The sequence below is a fragment of the Pteropus vampyrus genome, unplaced genomic scaffold, assembly GCF_000151845.1.
Source record: "Pteropus vampyrus isolate Shadow unplaced genomic scaffold, Pvam_2.0 Scaffold394, whole genome shotgun sequence".
NCBI lineage: Eukaryota > Metazoa > Chordata > Mammalia > Chiroptera > Pteropodidae > Pteropus > Pteropus vampyrus.
The window spans coordinates 2282802-2301922 of record NW_011889175.1 but is presented as its reverse complement, the minus strand read 5'-3'; the positions used below and the strand labels follow the sequence as shown (position 1 = coordinate 2301922).

Genomic DNA, 19121 nt, shown 5'->3' with positions numbered 1-19121 from the left:
TGGCCGGAGTATGTGCAAAGGCAGCAGGCTGCTGCTTGTAAGAGAAATCGGGAGCTTTGTCCTTAGAAGGTGATTACAATCCCAGCTTTCAAATTGTATTTCATCACCACGTCTGGGAAAAAGTTCTCCATTTTTCCTGGCCCTTGAAGCTCCCCACGCAGCACCCTGCTGAGGGAGCACAGTCCTACTTTCTTTCTGCACCTAACGTGCCCGCGCATGATTAGATGGCACCAGCAAAAGGCTTACTACCATTTATTGAGTGTTTACTACACTTCCATCTCTGTGCTAGCCCTTCATACAAATCATCTCATTCAATCCTATGAGGCAGTTATTAGGCCCAGTTTACAAATTAAGGTAAGGGGATTTAGAGAGGTTTAGTGATTTGCTCAAGGACATTGCTAGAATTCAAACCTGTGTCTGCAAATCTTGCTTTTAAATACATGTGCTTACTAGGAAATCCAATATGCAAAAGGAAGCTATGGAGAGACTGTGATGTTTTTCTTGCATCATCAAAGCTGTTTATTTGGATGAGGCCTGGTTAGGGAGGAGCGGGTACAGCCACCAAGCTATTACTGGCTGACTGCAAGGTTTGAGTTTCTTTTGGGGCACCAGTTTATGGGTCATCCTGAAGGGTCACACAGCCTCAGCTTTAGCTTGAGTTGGCCACAGGGGTAGTGCAGGCCACTCTCCTTAGGGCATTTGCTCAGTGGAATTCAACGAAGCTTCAGAAACAAAGATGCTTCAGAAACAAAGATGCTTCAGAAACAAAGGGTTATAGAATTAGACCAAAGGCCAGAGAAAAGCAGAGTCACTGACACTTCAGAGGCCCTGGGAGGGTTCATATTATGTGCTAATATGTACATGATGTGGTTAGACATAGACTAGACTGGAAAAAGCAACTCGCCCACACACATGTCTACCTACACAGCCCAGACTTTGTCTCTGAGTAACACCATCGTTCTGGTGTAGTGATTCTCCACCCTTGCTGCATATAATCCACGGGGAACTTTTAAAATGCCTGGGCTCCCACCTCAGGCATCAGAATCAGAATCTTAGGGGTTGGGGCTGAGGGCTTAAAAACAATTTTTTTATTATTTAGTATTATTTATGCCTACAGCACCTGGTCTTCCTAGGTGGTCTCCCACTCAAGTACTAACCAGGCCCGACTCTGCTTAGCTTCCGAGATCAGATGGGATTGGGCTTGTTCAGGGTGGCATGGCCATAGACCATGGACCGTGGCTCCATTGGGGCATGAACCCAGGACCTTCTGTGTGTAAAGCAGACGTGCTAACCACTACACTATGGAACCACATCCAAAAAAATATTTTTTTTATATTTCTTTTTATGCTCTCCAGGTGACTCTAATAAGCAGCCAGGATACAGTAGTTAGGATACAGCATGTTAGGAAAAAACACAGGATAGACTTAGTAAGAGATATTGCCACTGTTTCAAAAGTAGAAATCACTGTTACAACTTTGCCTATGAAAAATCTAAGTGCCAATAACAAGCGATGTGATTTGGACATAACCTATTGCATTCTCGGAATTTTCTAAACTACCAACTACCAGGTTATCATTTCCCAGAAAAATGACAGGGTCAAAATCATTTTTAATCCATAAATTAAGATTGTATCTTTTTTCCAAAATACTTTAAAACTTTGTTTTTAAACATGTGTATATGAAGTGCGATTCTGAAAATGGAGAAAGTTACAGGCTACCAATGTGTATTCTGCAAGACAATAAAAGGATAAGCTAAATACAGCTGCTTCTGTTGCTAGGTTAGCTGGAATTATAGCAGAAAACTCCTCCCAGATGGGAGGAAGTAAGGGAGGTACGTGTGGGGTGGGGGGGGGAGAGAAGCCAAGTTTTGAAATGCAGATGGTTCTGCTACACATTAATATTCATTTTCCGCTCTGCCTCAGGACTTCTCCCAACTGATTTGGGGACAGCGTGTGTACAACCCAAATGCAACAAAAACATTAGGCTTTTCCAAGTAAGGGAGGTAAAATAAAATTCTCCCCGCAGAGAGAACTTGTTCAGACAACTTCTGCTCTTGGGAAACCTGAACACTGGAAATGTTTGGAACTCTCGGGATTTCCAGTGTTAGATCTCAGAAGTCTATTTATTGCTAAGGCAGGCACAAAGAAATTCAAGGGACGTGTTCATGCCTCTTAAAGATTTCATGTATTCTTTCAATAAACATTTATTAAGCACTTATTTTGTGCAAGGTAATGCGCTAGATTTTGGAAATGTGCAAGTGAATGGAATGAGGTACCTAGAGGAGTCCTATTCATAGGGACAGACAGAATGGTGATTGCTAGGGGCTGTGGAGGGCGAGGAATGGAGAGTTAAGCTTAATGGGTATAGAGTGTCAGCTCTCCAACATGAAAAGAGTTCTGTGGAGGGATGGTGGTGATGGTCGCACAGCAATGTGAATGGATTTAAATGCTACTGAACTGTACACTTAAAAATGGTTAAGACGTAAATTTCATCATGACTTTTTTAAAAAGTGACTGGTGTGTTCAGGGGCTCACAGTCTGCTACCGACATCAGTCGTGAACAAAGTTCTACAATATCTGCTCTAGTCCTGTACAGACTGGAGACGCGAGGACTAACTTTACCTGAGAAATCAAGAAAGGCTTTTCACAAAGAGTGTAACTCTGGAGTAGAGTCCTAAAGGTTGAATAAAAGCTTAGCAGATAGACAGATAGCAGACAAACAGGTAGAAGGTGGGGAAGGCATTTGAGGCAAAAGAAATAATATGGACCAAGATGTGGAGGCAAGAACTAGTATGCAGGTTATCTGGAGCTGGCCTGAGGTTCTCAGAGTATATAAGGAAAAGTATGGGAGAGACAGTTACATAAGTTGGGTGGGATCCAGATTATACACGGCCTTGTATGTCATGTTAAGAAGCCTGTTCTGCATGTTATGGACCACAGGGAACCATGGAGAAAATGTTAGCTAGGTACTAGACCTCAGCGGATTTGCATTTCAGAAAGATCTCTCTGTCTGCTCTCTTACTAAGCTGAGTAACCGAGTACCTATTGATCCCAGAGAATTAAAGAGTAGAAGAAAGTCCAGTGGTTAAGAAAACAGCAGTCCTAGGAACCCAAGTTTGTCCCAATATACTTGTAATAATAGTTCAACTCTTTCTCAAGTATAATCTCAGGCAAGTTTTAATGAGTTCCTTCAGAACAGCCAAGCTGGCACTAAGGCAGCCTGGGGTTGCACCTTTTACTGGCTGTTTGACTTGGCCATCTAAATGTAAACTTTCAGACCTCAATTTTCTTATCTATAAATAGAGTTAATAAGCATATTTATCTCATAGGATTGTTATTAATGAAATAATGAATGTAAAGAATTTAGCGATTTGCCCGGTGTACAATAAGCCCTTAATAGATGTTAGTTATATTATTATTAATACTAAATCTCAGAAGATAAGGAATTTATTTGGAGATTTGCTAAGAGCAAATAAACTGTGATGAGCAATGAATGAGCGGGAACAGACCTCAGAGCATTAATTCTGTCATTTCAAGTCACCCCAAGGAAGGAACATTTAGTCAGAACTCCCTTTCAGTAAATGGAGCAAAGATAAGTGGGTTTTGCAACCCAGAGGCCCATCTGATTATCAGCATAATCACTCTCAGGAAGAAACCATTCCTGATCAGGCTGCAGGGTAGGAGGAAAGTCCCAAGCCTCTCATTCCCCAGCCTGGCAGTCCTGAAGGTGTTTGGTCTCCGCCAGTCTTTCTCTGCTCTCTGCTTTTTTCAGATCTGTGGACACATGGGAAGGTGCTGGATAGTGTAGTCTATGGTTGGACAGAGCTTTTGGCAAAGGATCGTGGAACATGAGGAAGGGTAAAAAGGAAGTCAGGGTTGTTTCTTGTCTCTGCTTTCTGAAGATTTAATATTGGCAGAGCCGGGCGCCTAGGTCCAAGGCTAGCCCAAACACTCCTCTCACTGTTCGTCATTCTCCAGAGCAGACAGTAAATAAGCTGTAAGGAGGTAGTCTGGCCTATTTTCCTTTGGGGGATTATGTCCTCAGGACCTGAAGCAGCCTTCTGTTAAACACGAAAACGCCCAAGTGACTCAGGTCCTGAGCCCTTCAGATGACAGTCTTAGAGCATGTGAGTGTGAGTTCTGGAGTCCACGCTGCCTGGCTTCACCCACTTTGCCACTTACTAGCTGGTGGACAAGTTACTTCTCTTCTCTGTCTCAGTTCCCTCATGTGTAAAATGGGGATATTAATCATACCTCAATAGATTATAAAGATTAAGTGGATTAATGTAAAGCACTTAGACATTATTGCTATCACATAGTAAATGCTCAGTAAAAGGGGTTTTAATATACATTGAATTTTTCAGGAATGCGACAATTGTATAAATTCAGAGAAGATGATAATTTGATTTGTTGGAATTTTACAGTGTAGCTTATCACTTTGGAAAATTGGGCTACTCGATGTACTTCTGAGTTGCCAGTATAAGATACGTATCTTAGGTCTTACTTAGAGGAAGGAAGCTAACGGATTTCCCCAAACCTGGTGCTTAACCTGTGCTCCCACTCACCTTCGTGATGTTACCTAAGATACACTGGATAATAAGAGAAACATTGTTCCAGGTGAATAAGTGACTTAGATAAGAGGAAGAGAAGGGAGATATTATGCTTTCATTAGCACTTGGCCAAAGTAAGCTACCAGGAACAACTGCAAATGACTGCTAATTCTTCCTGGCATTAGCTTTGGAAAATGAACTTTATTTCCTTATTCATAAAATAAGATGGTTGGAATATTTCCCAAAGTATGTTCCATGGAACATTATTACTTGGCATGTTTATAATGAAAAAAGGGTTCCTTGGTAAAGCACATGAGGAAATTGTTCGTTTTCTTTGCTGCAGGACTTCTCAAACTCCCTACGAAGCTAACATGGACATAATCTCTAAGATGGGAATATATGGTTGTATGCAGCATTTTCCAAACTTATTTGACCATAGAGACCTATGTCAAAGGAGCAACTCATGAGGTTAATAAGTTGAAGGAAATTTTTGTGAAATATAAATTGGACTCTAAGGCCTCTTCTACCTCTAACATTCTAAAATTCTGTGTTTAATATTACTTTTTTCTTGGCCATTGTAGATCAGAGTAAGGGTAAAAGAAAGCTATCCTACAGAAAATAAAATAGTGTAAGTCTGGTGCAGAAGAAGAACACAAACCAAGTTCTAAAGTATGTAGATCTATGTAAATGATATGCAGAAGAGGCAGAAAGGGAGCAGTTTTAAATGTTAGGGCTTCTGAACTATCACTAACGTTATCACTAGGAAAGGCTGAACATTTATATTTTAGCAGTCACAGTAAGGTACTGAGTCCTAATCTTTCCTGCTTTACTTTTCAAATTTACCACCAATGCCATAAGAATCTGGCCAAGTTACTGTTGAGGAAATCTATAGGACTATTCTCTACTCTTTAGCACTGACCCCCAGGCTGTCTTCTCACAAACAGCTATGGTGGAGGCTGAACACGGTTTTCCACAAACAAGCAACCTCGTATGCTCCAGCTGCCCAGCCAAGTTAGTGGATATGAGATGGGTATCTGATCTTAGCTGGAACATTATGTTTCTTCCCTCAAATGTTTGCATTTGAGGCCAGAGAGGTAATCTCTGAGTACTGGATGTGAGAGGCAACACTGGGCAACCGGCAGCAGTCATGTTACTGTCATAGGAAGAAAGCTGGACTCCAAGGCAAGAGAATGAAGGTAAATATAGGAGAGGCAGAGACAAGAGATGGAGCATTTCAGTTCCTGAGTTCAAAATTCACTGATGACCAGCTCTATCCCAGCTTTTCCCACAACATGGTTGTTCACTCTTCTTTGGATTCAGGAGGCTAAAAAGTTCTCATTGCTTAAGCTAGTTCAGACTAGTTTCTGTTCCTTAAAACCAAAAGAGCTCTTACTATATAGTCATGTATGTCCTCTGCACCTACTTTGTCCATCTATAAAGAAGGAAGAATGGAGGCTGCCTCCTGAAAGCTGGTGGATTGAACACATGTACACAGCATTACTCTATCCTAAAATCCCACTAAGTGACAGTAAAGGGGAATAAATGGCATTAAATTACTAAAACAAAAAGAACTAAAAAGGCAAAGGCAACAAATGCTTAGATGCTAGAAGCAGTTGGATGAATCCTGATTTGCCCAGATTAGTATGTTTTACATCTGTTACACTGGTGTAATTATTAATAGTGTCCTCTTTCACTCTCAAATATGTCCCAGTTTGTATGATAAATTGATTCATTAAACCTAAGAAGCCTAGAAGCAAGCCTAAGGCACCACAAAAACTCAAAATTAAGTTCAGGAGTTGATGAGCCATACCTCTTAAAACGGAGGTGAACAGAAACCTTGGTTGGAAGTATGTTTGAGTAGTTATTAAGTTTCCTGATGCCTTCTACTGTGTGTATCCAGGTGACTATCCCTCCTGAACTACAACAGAAGCCTGGAGTTTTACCCTCTGAAGAGTCCAACCAGAGAGATTCTGGATAGGTGGAAATCAGGTACAGAAAAGGATGAGGCTGCCACATTGAAAACAGAAGGATTAAGTGAAAGTCTACTTATGGAATGGTGACACTGCCATATTCCTCCTTCCACTCATCTTCCAGAACCCTGGCCAGCCAGTCTAGGTGGGAGTCCCTTTCCCACACAAAAAAAGAGACTTCAGAGTAAGTCTTAGAGTTTCGCAATGAAATGACCTGGCCAGATCATCACCCTGCTATAAAGTTCGCCAGTCCATAAGTATCACCCATGCACGCAGAGCACCATCAGCTTTTAAGAACAGTGCTCTGTTCTTAAATCTTGCAGTAGGCTTAGAAAGTAACCAGTCCAGATAAGAGCAAGTGGATGAAGGGTTGTAGGAGACATGTCTCTCAGAAGATGAAGCTATTAGAATAGTACTTGATATGCTTGAATCTTTTAAAAGTTTTATAAACTTTTAACAGAGACTGGAGGTGAACTGGTAATTGATTCATCGAAAAATAACAAATGTAAACTGAGACATTTATTAACTTCGGAGAAAGCCAAAATTCATACAAGAAAGAATGAGTAATCACAGTATATTATATGGCTCAGCTATGGATAATACAATCATAATAATATAAACACTAAATATCGATATAGCAAAAACTATAACTACATAGGGAGAATGGGGAAGAAAAATGTATGTATTTGTGGAAGTATGTTAATAATAACAACTAATACATATTGAACTTTTAGACCCCATAAATTCTAAACACTTTACATAAGTAAGCTCATTTAAGTCTTATAATAGCCCTACGTTATCCCCATTTTACAGATGAAGAAGTCGAAGCACAGAGAGGTCAACTAATTTGTGCAGGGTCTTATTGCCAGTAAATTGCAAAGCAGGGATTCAGTCCTAGAAATTCTAGCTCCACAGTCCATGCTCTAAGTCTAAGCTACTATACTCTGTTGCTTCATTCCTTCTCACTGTTGGCCTTAGGAACATAATCACTGAGTGAGGCCCACTTTTACATATCAGATCTAGTAGGCAGTCATTAAGTAAATTGAAAAATCAAGAAATAGCAGTATAAGCATGCTGTTTACAAATACGGAAGTAGACATTTAAGAAAACAGCTAATCAAGTTGAAAATGGTTGCTGCTAGGGAGTGGGAATGGTGGGTAACAAAGGAGGATGGGGCTATGGAACAAGCCTTGTAAAATTATCGCTTTTAAAGTAAAAGTTATATAAACAACCGTTCTGAAAATAAAAATTAAAAAAACAAATACATTAACAATAAAAAGACAACCCAATAAAAAAATGGGCAAAAATTCTGAATAGACATTTCTCTAAAGAAGACAGATACGAATGGCCAATAGCTCATGAAAAGATGCTCAATATTTTTAGTCACCAAGGAACTGCCAATCTATACCACACCACTTTACAGGTAATGGGATGGCTATAATCCTGGTAAAGGAAAGACAACAAGTATTAATGAGAATGTGGAGCCTTTAGAACCTTCATACACAACTGATGAGAATAAAAAATGGTGTAGCTGAAAAACAGTCTGGCAGTTCCTCAAAAAGATAAACATAGCATTACTATATGACCCAGAAACTCCACTCCTAGGTATGTACCTAAGAGAACTGAAAACATATGTTTGCACAAAAGCTTGTACACAAATGCTCATTAAAACACAGCCCCAAAGTGGAAACAGCTTAAATGTCCATCAACTGATGAATGGATAAATAAATGTGCTTTATATCCATACAATGGAATATTATTCAGCCATAAAAAGTAATGAAATCCTGATACATGCTATAGTATAGACAAACCTTGACCAAATTATCCTAAGTGAAAGAAGCCAGATACAAAAGGCCACATATTATAAATTCATTTTATATTAAAAGTCTAGAAAAGGCAAATTAATAGACAGAAAGATTAGTGGTTGCCAGCGGGAAATGGAAGAATCATTGCTAACATGTACAGGGCTTTTTTTGGGGGGTAATAAAAATGCTCTGGAAGTAGATGGTGGTGATGTTTGCATAACTTTATGAATATGTTAAAAATCTTGTATTGTACACTTTAAAAAGTTTAATTTTATGGATATGAAATTCTCAACCTAAGAAACTATGTGAGGAAAAAAATATAAGGTGAGGGGGAGTAGGGGCTAAAGTACTGTTGATGAACAGAGTATACCCATTTTACCTCCCTTTGGGTCAGTAGCAGCGGCCTTCATCTGCTGGACTCGGCCTTAACTTTCTTTCTCCTGTTCACTAAGTTCTCTCAGGTTGGGTCTGTCTCCAGCCTGGTACCAAGCTCCTCTCCTGACACACTTCCAGCCCTGCTCTCTCACTCTGGCTCAGATCTTGGGACAAATATGCCTCCCAAAAGCCCTTGATCATGTCCAGGGTTATCTAACTGTAAACCCTCTTTAACTCAGGGACTTAAGGACATGATTCTGAGTTACTATCCCATATACAAATTGTGTATTTGATGGGAGGTAGAGATCCTTGGAAAAAGGCATTGACTAATGACTAAACATTCAGTTTTTAATGCATGCGAATGAACATTTGAAAAGTTGTACTTCTGGTCTGACTGGGTCTTAAGAAGTAAAATATAGCAAATTATGTTGGGCTCGAGACAAAACAGAATAAGACAAGTTTCTAAAATATATATAAAACAGGTGTAAAAGTCATCACAATTTTTTTGGCAACACCTTGCCAGGGAGAAGTGCTGAGAACTTTGTTATTTACAGAAAAAGTATATGGCTAAACAGGAACTGGAATTTTGTACACATCTCTACTCTTAACTAGAATGTTACTTTAAATCTCCTCAGCAAGGGATATTAAACTGGTGACTGCTTATTGTATTTTCACTCATCATTGGTGTAATTCTTTGCCTTAAAAATAATCTTGATTTGCCCTTTTTTTAAAAAATAAGCAGTCTAATAAAGTTAGGTAACAGTACAGCTAGGTAGAGCACTGGCTTTAGCGACACATAGCCTGGGTTTAAGTCTGCCCTGCCACTTGTTAGCAGTGCGATCTTGAGCAGTTCGCTTAACCTCAAGGGGCTTCCTTTAGTCATCTGTAAAATGGGGATAACACCACCTACCCCTCAGAGTTCTTGAGAGAATCAACTGAGATAATACAGCAATGCGCCTAGCTCAGTTCCTGCTTTACGAAAGCACACAGCATTATTATTTTGTAGTACGATATCCACTGCTTCCTAGTGGTAGGGAAGAGAGGGAGAAAACAATAGTGTTGGAGGTCAAATCAAGTCCAAATATATGTTAAGCACTTTTGGTTCAATAACTATAAAGCATCTAGGTTCTTATATGTTTTCCCAGCTGAGCAGGTATCTACCACGAGGAAGAACGAGATAGCATATACAACATGAGAGCCTTGTACAGAGTCAAAAGGCTGGATTCCATGTAATAAAGTCTTCCAAAATCTGAGATGACTAATGATGAGAGCCTGGCATGATAAAGTATAAGGCTCTAAAAGCTCCAGTCATGAAATAAATTGTTTATTCATTTAGATTGAATATAAAATTATCTTTGGTGGGTTTAAAAAAAAAATCATTAGAAACCCCCAGCAAAGTGATGGTGATCGTAGCAATAACAACAACGACAATAACGATTATTAGTTACCATCGTCACTGTTGTCTTTTATATTTACAACTCTTTACAATTTGAGGGGTTTTACATGTTGTCCCATCTAATTCTTGCCACATCTCTGTCAAGTAGGTAGGACTGATGTAAAAATGAGGTTCAGAGAGGTTAAGAGGTTTGAACCAAGACCAGAACTTGTACCAAATCCAACAGTCCAAAAAATTATTCTATACTCCTTCATTATTTTCTCTATTCAAGTATCAGAATCCACTTCTTTCAAGGTAAGCATGTCAGAAACAGTGCTCCACTTGCCCTTCTGTGGCTACGGGATGTGGTACACATACTTAAAAAAAAGTGTGACAGAGACAGAGATGCCCCCCCGCCCAAAATAGGCTCTTCTCAAGATGCAGCAATAATGAACAGATAGAGAAGCATAAGCACAAAAGAGAGAGGACAATGGAATCTTAGGGACCTATTATGGGTTGAGTTGCGTCCCCTCCTCCCCTCGAACAGATGTGCTGAGGTTCTAACCCCTAGTACTTCAGAATGTGACCTTACTGGGGAACAGGGTTGTTGCAATGTTAAGGTCATAGTGGAGTAGGGTGGGCCCCTAATCCATTATGACTGGTGTCCTTATAAGAAGAAAGCTACATAAAGGCATTGACACACAGCACACATGTGACAACGAAGGCAGAGACTGGAGTTATGCAGCTATAAGCCAGGAAATGCCAAAGACTTCCAACAAACCACTGGAAGTTAGGGAGAGGCACAGAATAATTCCCCTACAGAACACGGTCCTGTCGTCACCTTGGCATTGGACTTCCAGTCCCTGGAACTATGAAGCAGTACATTGTTGTTGTTTAAGCCACCCAGTTCGTGGCCTTTGTTACATCAGCCCTAGGGCCTAAGGGGACTTTTTACTTCTAAGCCTGAAATGGAGCAACAGCAAGTGGGATGTCTAAGAGTAAGTAAAGAGGGAAGTGTTTGGAGGAGAGAGATAATTTATAAACTTACAAAGGACACAAATAAACAAAATCAGGGATGAAAGAGGGGAAATTACGACTGATGTTGCAGGAATACAAAGGATCATACAAGAATACCATGAAAAAGTATATAACACCAAATTTAATAACCTAGAAGCAATGGACCAGTACTTAGAAAAATACAACCTTCCTAGACTGAATCAAGAAGAACTGGAAAATCTAAATAGACCGATCAGCAGCATGGAAATTGAAACAATCATCAAAAATCTACCAAAAAGTAAAAGTCCAGGACCAGATGGCTTTACCAGTGAATTCTACCTAACATTCAAAGAAGATTTAATACCTATTCTCCTCAAACTCTTCTAAAAAATTGAAGAGGAGACAATACTTCCCAACTCATTTTATGAGGCCAATATTACTCTGATACCAAAACGTGGTAAGGATAACACGAAAACTACAGACCAATATCTCTCATGAACACAGACACAAAAATCCTAAATAAGATACTAGCGAACCAAATACAGCAACATATTAAAAAGATTATACACCATGATCAAGTTGGCTTCATCCCAGGGGCACAAGAATGGTTCAACATACGCAAATTGATTAATGTGCTACGCCACATAAAAAATTTTAAAAAAAGAATTATATGATCATATCAATAGATGCAGAAAAAGCCTTCCACAAGATACAGCATCCATTTGTGATCAAAACACTTCACAAAATTGTTATAGAAGGAAAGTACCTTAAAATAATAAAGGCCATCTATGACAAACCCTCAGCCAACATTATACTTAATGGTGAAAAAAACTAAAGATCTTCCCTCTAAGATCAGGAACAAGGCAAGGCTGTCCACTATCGCCACTCTTATTCAATATAACATTGGAGGTCCTAGCAAGTGCAATCAGACAAGAGAAAGATATAAAAGGCATCCAAATAGGAAATGAAGAAGTCAAACTGTCATTATTTGCGGATAACATGATTCTCTATATAGAAAACTCTAAAGACTCCACAAGAACACTATTAGAAACAATAAACAAAGTCAAGTCTCTGGATACAAAATCAACATTCAAAAATCCATAGCCTTCCTATACTCTAACAACAAAGCGTCAGAAAAAGAAGTTGAAAAAATAATTCCTTTCACAATTGCAACAAAAAGAATAAAATACCTAGGAATAAATTTAATGAAACATGTGAAGGACATTTATATAATGAAAACTACAAGACCCTATTAAAAGAAATCGAAGAAGATACAAAGAAATGGAAAGATATTCCGTGTTCTTGGATTGGAAGAATCAATATAGTTAAAATGACCATATTGCCTAAAGTATTATGCAGATTTAATGCAATCCCCATCAAAATCCCATCAGCATATTTTAAAAGAAAAAGAACAAAAAATCATCAGATTTGTAGTGGAAGCACAAAAAACCTCAAATTGCCAAAGCCATCCTGAGAAAAAAGAATGAGGCTAGAGGCATCACTCTGCCTGACTTCAAATTATACTACAAAGCAACAGTAATCAAAATGGCATGGTATTGGCAGGAAAACAGACACATGAATCAGTGGAACAGAATCGAGAGTCCAGAAGTAAATCCATATTTATATGGGCAAATAATTTTTGACAAAAAAGCCCAAAACATATAGTGGAGAAAGGAAAGCCTCTTCAATAAATAGTGCGGGAAAACTGGAAAGCCACCAGCAAAAGAATGAAATTAGGCTGTTGTCTATCACCGCATTCCAAAATTAACTCAAAATGGATTAAAGACCTGAATATAAGATCTGAAACAATAAAATGCATGGAAGAAAACAAAGGAACTAAGAACCTTGGACTTAAAGAGGATTTTATGAATTTGACCTCAAAGGCAAGGGAAGTCAAAGCAAAAATAAATGAATGGGACTACATCAAACTAAAAAGTTTCTGCTCACCAAAAGAAACTGTCGACAAGGTAAAGAGACAACCATCCAAATGGGAAAATATATTTGCAAGCAATGCCTCCAATAAGGGCCTAATATCCAAAATATACAAAGAACTCATACGACTCAATAACAACAAAAAAACAAATGATCCAGTCAAAAAATGGGCAGAGGACCTGAACAGACACTTCTCCCTAGAGGACATATAAAAGGCCAACATACATATGAAAAGATGTTCAACATCGCTAGCTATTGGGGAAATGCAAATCAAAACCACAATGAGATACCATCTCATACCTGTTAAAATGGCTATAATCAACAGGACAAGTAATAAGAAATGCTGGAGAGAATGTGGAGAAATAGGAACCCTCATACAGTGCTGGTGGGACTGCAAATTGGCACAGCCGCTATGGAAAACAGTATGGAGGATCCTCAAAAAACTAAGAATTGATCTACCATATGATCCAGCAATCTCTCTACTGAGTATTTACCCCAAAGACTAGAAAACTCATATCTATAAAGATATTTGCACACCAATGTTCATAGCAGCATTATTCACAGTGGCCAGGACATGGAAGCAACTGAAGTACCCTACGATAGATGATTGGCTAAAGAAGCTGTGGTACATATATATAATGGAATACTACTCAGCCCTAAGAAGAGGTGAAATACTGCCATTTGTGACAACATGGATGTAACTTGAGATAATCATGCTAAGCGAAATAAGCCAGACAGAAAAAGTTGAAAATCACATGATATCACTTATATGTGGGATATAAACCTAAAAGCAACAAATGAGCAGGACAAATAAACAGAGACTCATGGCCATGGACTATAGACTAGTGGGTACCAGAGGACTACAGAGTAGTGATTACTAGTGGGGTGGGGGAGGAGGGGGGAAATAGATGGGGTAAACGGGGTCAAATATAGGGGGTTAGGGGGAGGGTGAAGTGGGTAAAGGGGATCAAATATATGGTAGCTGAAGGAAACTGGACTTTGGGTGGTGAACACACAATAGAATATACAGAGTCAAATGATAATGTACGCCTGAAAATTATGATTGTGTTAACCAATGTTATCCCAATAAACCTTAATAAAAAAATAAAAATTAAAAATTACAAACTTACAATATATTTTAAAGTCTCTTTATGCCTCTGACAGTGTAAATAATGTCCAACAAATGCTTAAATCTTATTAAATGCCTTTTATGAATCATGTCAGTACTGTAAACACCCAAGCCCTGGCCAGCAGCAGAAGACGATGAACAGAATTCCCGCCTCGATCAACTGGCCGCAAGCTCCTCATTCTCAGGAAGGGGAGGTGCTCTTTAATTTTAGTCCTGGAAGGGCTCTCCCAAGCACTTTTCAGTTTACAGAGGAATAATTATTACCTGGATCCTTGTCATTTTTATATAAATGTTCTTTTCATTTGCTTCTCACATGGAGCCATCAATTTGTTAAAAAGGAGTAGTGTCTGTGAAACTAGCTCTGGGAAGGAAACTGGGACTGTTTGCTGTATTGATAGCACAAAAACATACCAAATGTTGTCAAAATAACTTTCAGGATGAGACAAAACCAATAAAAGGAAGTTTCCATTTAGTCTGTCCATTTATTTATAACTTGCCATTTGTGCTATGTCAGAGATTAAGTATCACATCCTCCTCAGGTCCTAGTTCCCAGTCTGGACAGACAGGCACAAGGTGAACCTAGGACACACACACTAAACCTTTTGGATGGACCACGTATAACTGCTGTAATTAAAAAACATAACGTCAAACACAAATCATTTCATTTTTTTTTTTTTTTTTTAGCCAGGGTTTGTCTTCTCTCTCAGCTGCACAAACGTTAGTGAAACTACTATTCGTAATGTTATTAGGAAGAGTCTTCTGCCATCAGAGTCCAACACTGGACTCAAAAGAAGGAATTAAAAATCACTCCTGGGTGGAGGCCTGAGTTTGGCTCAGAACCTGACTCAGCCATCAATTAATAATTAATCCCAAACTCCTCCCCATGAAGATGCTTCCAGGTTTTGCTTATTTTTGAAGATATGATCTGGTGTCAAGACTTGTTTATCATCTTGAAAGAATGAATTCTAAAGCCTACTACTTATCTCCCACTAGACAGAGTAGAGAATAGATTAATTATTTTTTTGCCATCTAAAATTAGAGATCATAAAGAAGAAGAGCTAAGCTCTGGGAATTACCTTTTAATAATAAAAAGCCAGGAGAAAAGTTTCAATATAAAATGCTGCCATAAGTAGCCACTATAAACCCACGTGCAAAGTGCTTAAGTACTTCACAGTTCTTCTGAGAAGTCAGCTTTCTGTAAACTATGTAGAAAACGACAGTAGTGGTTATCTAGATAAATCTAGAACTATAGTCAACCCTAGATCATCAACTTTTATTTCCTATTGTATACACAGTAGTCCCCTATTATCGGCGGTTTTGCTTTCTGCGGTTTCAGTTACCTACAATCAAACGTGGTCTGAAAATATTAAATGAAAAATTCCAGAACTAAATAATTCATAAGTTTTAAATTGCTCACCATTCTAAGTAACATAACGAACTCTCTTGTCGTCTCGCTCCATCCCATCCTGGATGTGAATCACCCCTTTGTCCAGCGTGTCCATGCTATAGACGCTAACTGCCCACTTAGTAGCTGTCTTGGTTATCAGATCGACTGTCGTGGTATTACAGTGCTTGTGTTCAAGTCACCCTTATTTTACTTAATAATGGCCCCAAGGCACAAGAGTAGTGATGCTGGCAATTCAGATATGCTAAAGAGAAGCTGTAAAGTGCTTCCTATAAGTGAAAAGGTGAGTATAGTATAATAAGCTATTTTGAGAGAGAGACCACATTCACATAACTTTTATTACTGTATATTGTTATAATTGTTCTATTTTATTATTATAGTTGTTAATATCTTACTGCGCCTAATTCAGAAATTAAACTTTATCATAGGGGTGTATGTATAGGAAAAAGCAGCACATATAGGGTTCGGCACTATCCTTGGTTTCAGGCCTCCACTGGCGGTCCTGGATTGTGTCCCCTAAGGGTACAGGAGACCGATTGTACAGTTGATTCTCATTACTCACAGGAGTTACGTTCTATAAAGTCAGCAACGACACTGAATTAGTGGATAGTGAGCCATTGCTTATAGGGAAAACACAGGTTTAGGTTTCTGAGAACCCCTGGTTACTCCAAACCACTCACTTTTTTTTTATTTTTATTTTTTTCCTTTTTGTTCTTCACATTAATTTCTATTGCTCTAGCTTCAAATTCTTTTATTCTTTCCTTTGTCGTCTCTATTCTTTTAATACTGTTCAGCGATTTAAAAAATCTCAGATATTACAGTTTCTAGTTCTAGAACTTCCATTTAGTTTTTTAAAAATTGTTTCTATTTCTTTACTGAGATTGCTTATCCTTTTTATGAATTGCAGGCATATTTCTCTTTTACTTCATTGAGGATAAATATAATAGCTGCTCTAAAATCCTTGCCTGATAATTCCAATGTCAGGATTATCTTGGGGTTGGCCTCAGTTGATTTTCTTTTCTATTGAGACTATATGTTCCATTTTCCTGGTTTTTCATATACTGAATTATTTTGGATTGTATCCTGGACATTACGAATGTTAAATTATGGAGACTCTGGATTCTGCTCTTTTCCAATTAGTGCTTTTCCCCTTCCCCTTTGCCTTTTAAAGCATGCAATTATCGTGTTTGGTTCAGGGGTCAGCCAGAGATGCAGGCAGACAGAATTTGGGACTCCTCTGTCTAGGTCTTTCCCTTCCAGAATTTGCCCTCTCTGGCAGCTGTAGCGTCCCCAGATTCAATCTTCTCGTTCCACAGCCCAGAAGGACTATGACTTCTCTACCAGTGCCCCAATGCATTGCATTCTTTGCCAAATGGACTTGTCTCTGTGCTAAGAGCCAAGGAAATGAGAGCTCATGTTGTATAGCACCTCTCCTCTAAGCATGGGCTCCCCGTAAGAAGAACCGGCCTGCTTCAGACCTCACTCCAGGGTCTTCCAGTAGCTGCTTACTATGTTACATCCAGAGTTTTCAGTTGTTATTTGAAGGAAGGCCAGTCTGGCAGACTACCACTCAGCCATGACTGCCCTAATTATTCATTATTGTCTTTGGAATGAATTTATAAATATGGATGTTCTAAATATTTACAATACTTAAATAAACAAACAAGTCACCTTGCAAAGACCTAATTCGGGAAAAGCTGGAGAGTTAGGCATAATTTTCTCATTCTGTTGCTCAGCTCATCTCCTCTATGTTGAGGGCTGTTCTTAACTCTGAGGCCAATAGAGGACACAGGTCTAAACACAGCTCCTCTCCTGGGTGCCCTAGTAAACTTAATGTTTGGCAAGGGTACATGGGAATAGGTTTAAAGGAGGGTCCTTCTGGCTTCTCCTAGGCTTTGGGCTATATTGGGGATGAGTTAACAAACAGATAGGGTCATAAGGCCAAAACAAGGCTGAACAGAAAAAACAAGTTTTTCAGTAAGAAAGTGGAGGCAGGATTTCCCTCCAATGCTGACATTGTGTTGACTGAACAAAATTCTGGCTACTTTCAAATGGGAAAGAGGTAAAACGCTACCTCCTGAGTTGGGAGTTGATGTCTTCCCTCTCTGATTCCAATCTATCACCTGATCTTTTGAACCTCTGCCTCTGACTCTCTGCCTCCTTTGCAAGCTGCCAGAAACACAGAGGTCCTTTGCGACACATCTATGAGCAACAGAGAATTCACTGAAACCTGGGATTATCTTTTGGCACTCTATAGCTTGAGAAATAGTGATTAGATGGAAAAAAAAACACTGAACTTCATTAACAAAGTGGCATTTTCATTTCAGCTGTTCCTGGGGGCAAAACAGAGCAGTAAAGAGAAATCCTAGATTGAAAGCTTTGTGGTTACCTCCGCTTCTCATCAAAGTGCTCCTGATTATAATCATACCTACGATTACAAGATTTAACACACCTGGTCTCAAGGATCCACAGGAAGAGGTATCATACATTCGTCCCATCCTATTTCCTTCTCTTTATTCACTGAGTAAGCACAATTTATAAATTCCAGTGAGTGCAGACTAGAGTTGGTTTGGAGAGTAGGAGAGAGGTTTTTTGTTCACATGGCTTTTTTGAAAGTGATGAAATCTTCTATGGCCACAAATTATTGTAGTACTGGTGAGACAAGCAGCGTTGCTTTCATTGGCTACACATGGATGTGAGAAATCTGGATAGAATTTCTAATTCTTCTTTCGTTTTACTAACCAGGCATTTTGCTCTGCTTCTCTCTCTCCCTCTCCCTCTCCCTCTCTCTCTCTTTCTCTCTCTCTCTCGTAGTAAGTGTGTTGAGCTTACAAAGTTTTGTAGATTTAAGTATTGTAACTCATATTTTTAAATTTTTATTTTGAAATAATTTTAGATTTACAGATAAGTTGCAAAGACAGCATAGAGAATTCTTGTATACCCCTCACCCAGTTCTCCATTGTTAACAACTTATCTAATGATGGTTATTTGTCAGAGTTTTATTGATCTTGACAGTGGTTGAAAAAAACTCACTCTTAACTCCCTCTTGTACAACAGATTCTCAAGAACAGTGTGTACCCTATAGCAATTTATTTAATTGTCTGAGTTATCGAGTTATGATCTGTACATCCCTCACTCCCTTCAAGGTCCTAGATAATAGTTAGGGGATAACTAATGAGTCCATGCTTGTACAAAAATGGTGTAAGAAACATGATATGGCAAAATTCTAGTATGAATAAAGCCTGTGTGTCTGACAAAACAATCACCCTTCTAATGGCTTCACCGACACTTAAATACTGATGTGCCAGCCATAGATCAGCATCATGGATGCCAATAAGTGAATTATTAATGCAAACTCTCTCTATAAAGTCATCTGGGAACGAGTGTCCATTAAGATCAAGAAGAAAATTAATTTAGAGGTCACTCATTCTTAGCTCACAGATGGATATAAATACTTTCTTCCTGTATTGACCATACACTGGGGAGAAATTCAGCCAAACCTACTTGGAGGAGGAAGAAAGTTTAATTCTGCAGCAACTAAAAACTTATGGATTGAACTCACAGCCAGAAAGAAAACATTTTGAAT

General features: G+C 38.9%; 1 protein-coding gene and 1 pseudogene across 1 annotated transcript in view; both read right to left on the bottom strand.

Annotated features, from left to right (window-relative positions):
• TANGO6 (transport and golgi organization 6 homolog) overlaps window positions 1-19121 on the bottom strand; it is a 129938-nt gene that overhangs the window by 9947 nt on the left and 100870 nt on the right. The gene's annotated exons all lie outside the window — the stretch shown is intronic.
• LOC111731727 lies at window positions 1109-1227 on the bottom strand (annotated as a pseudogene).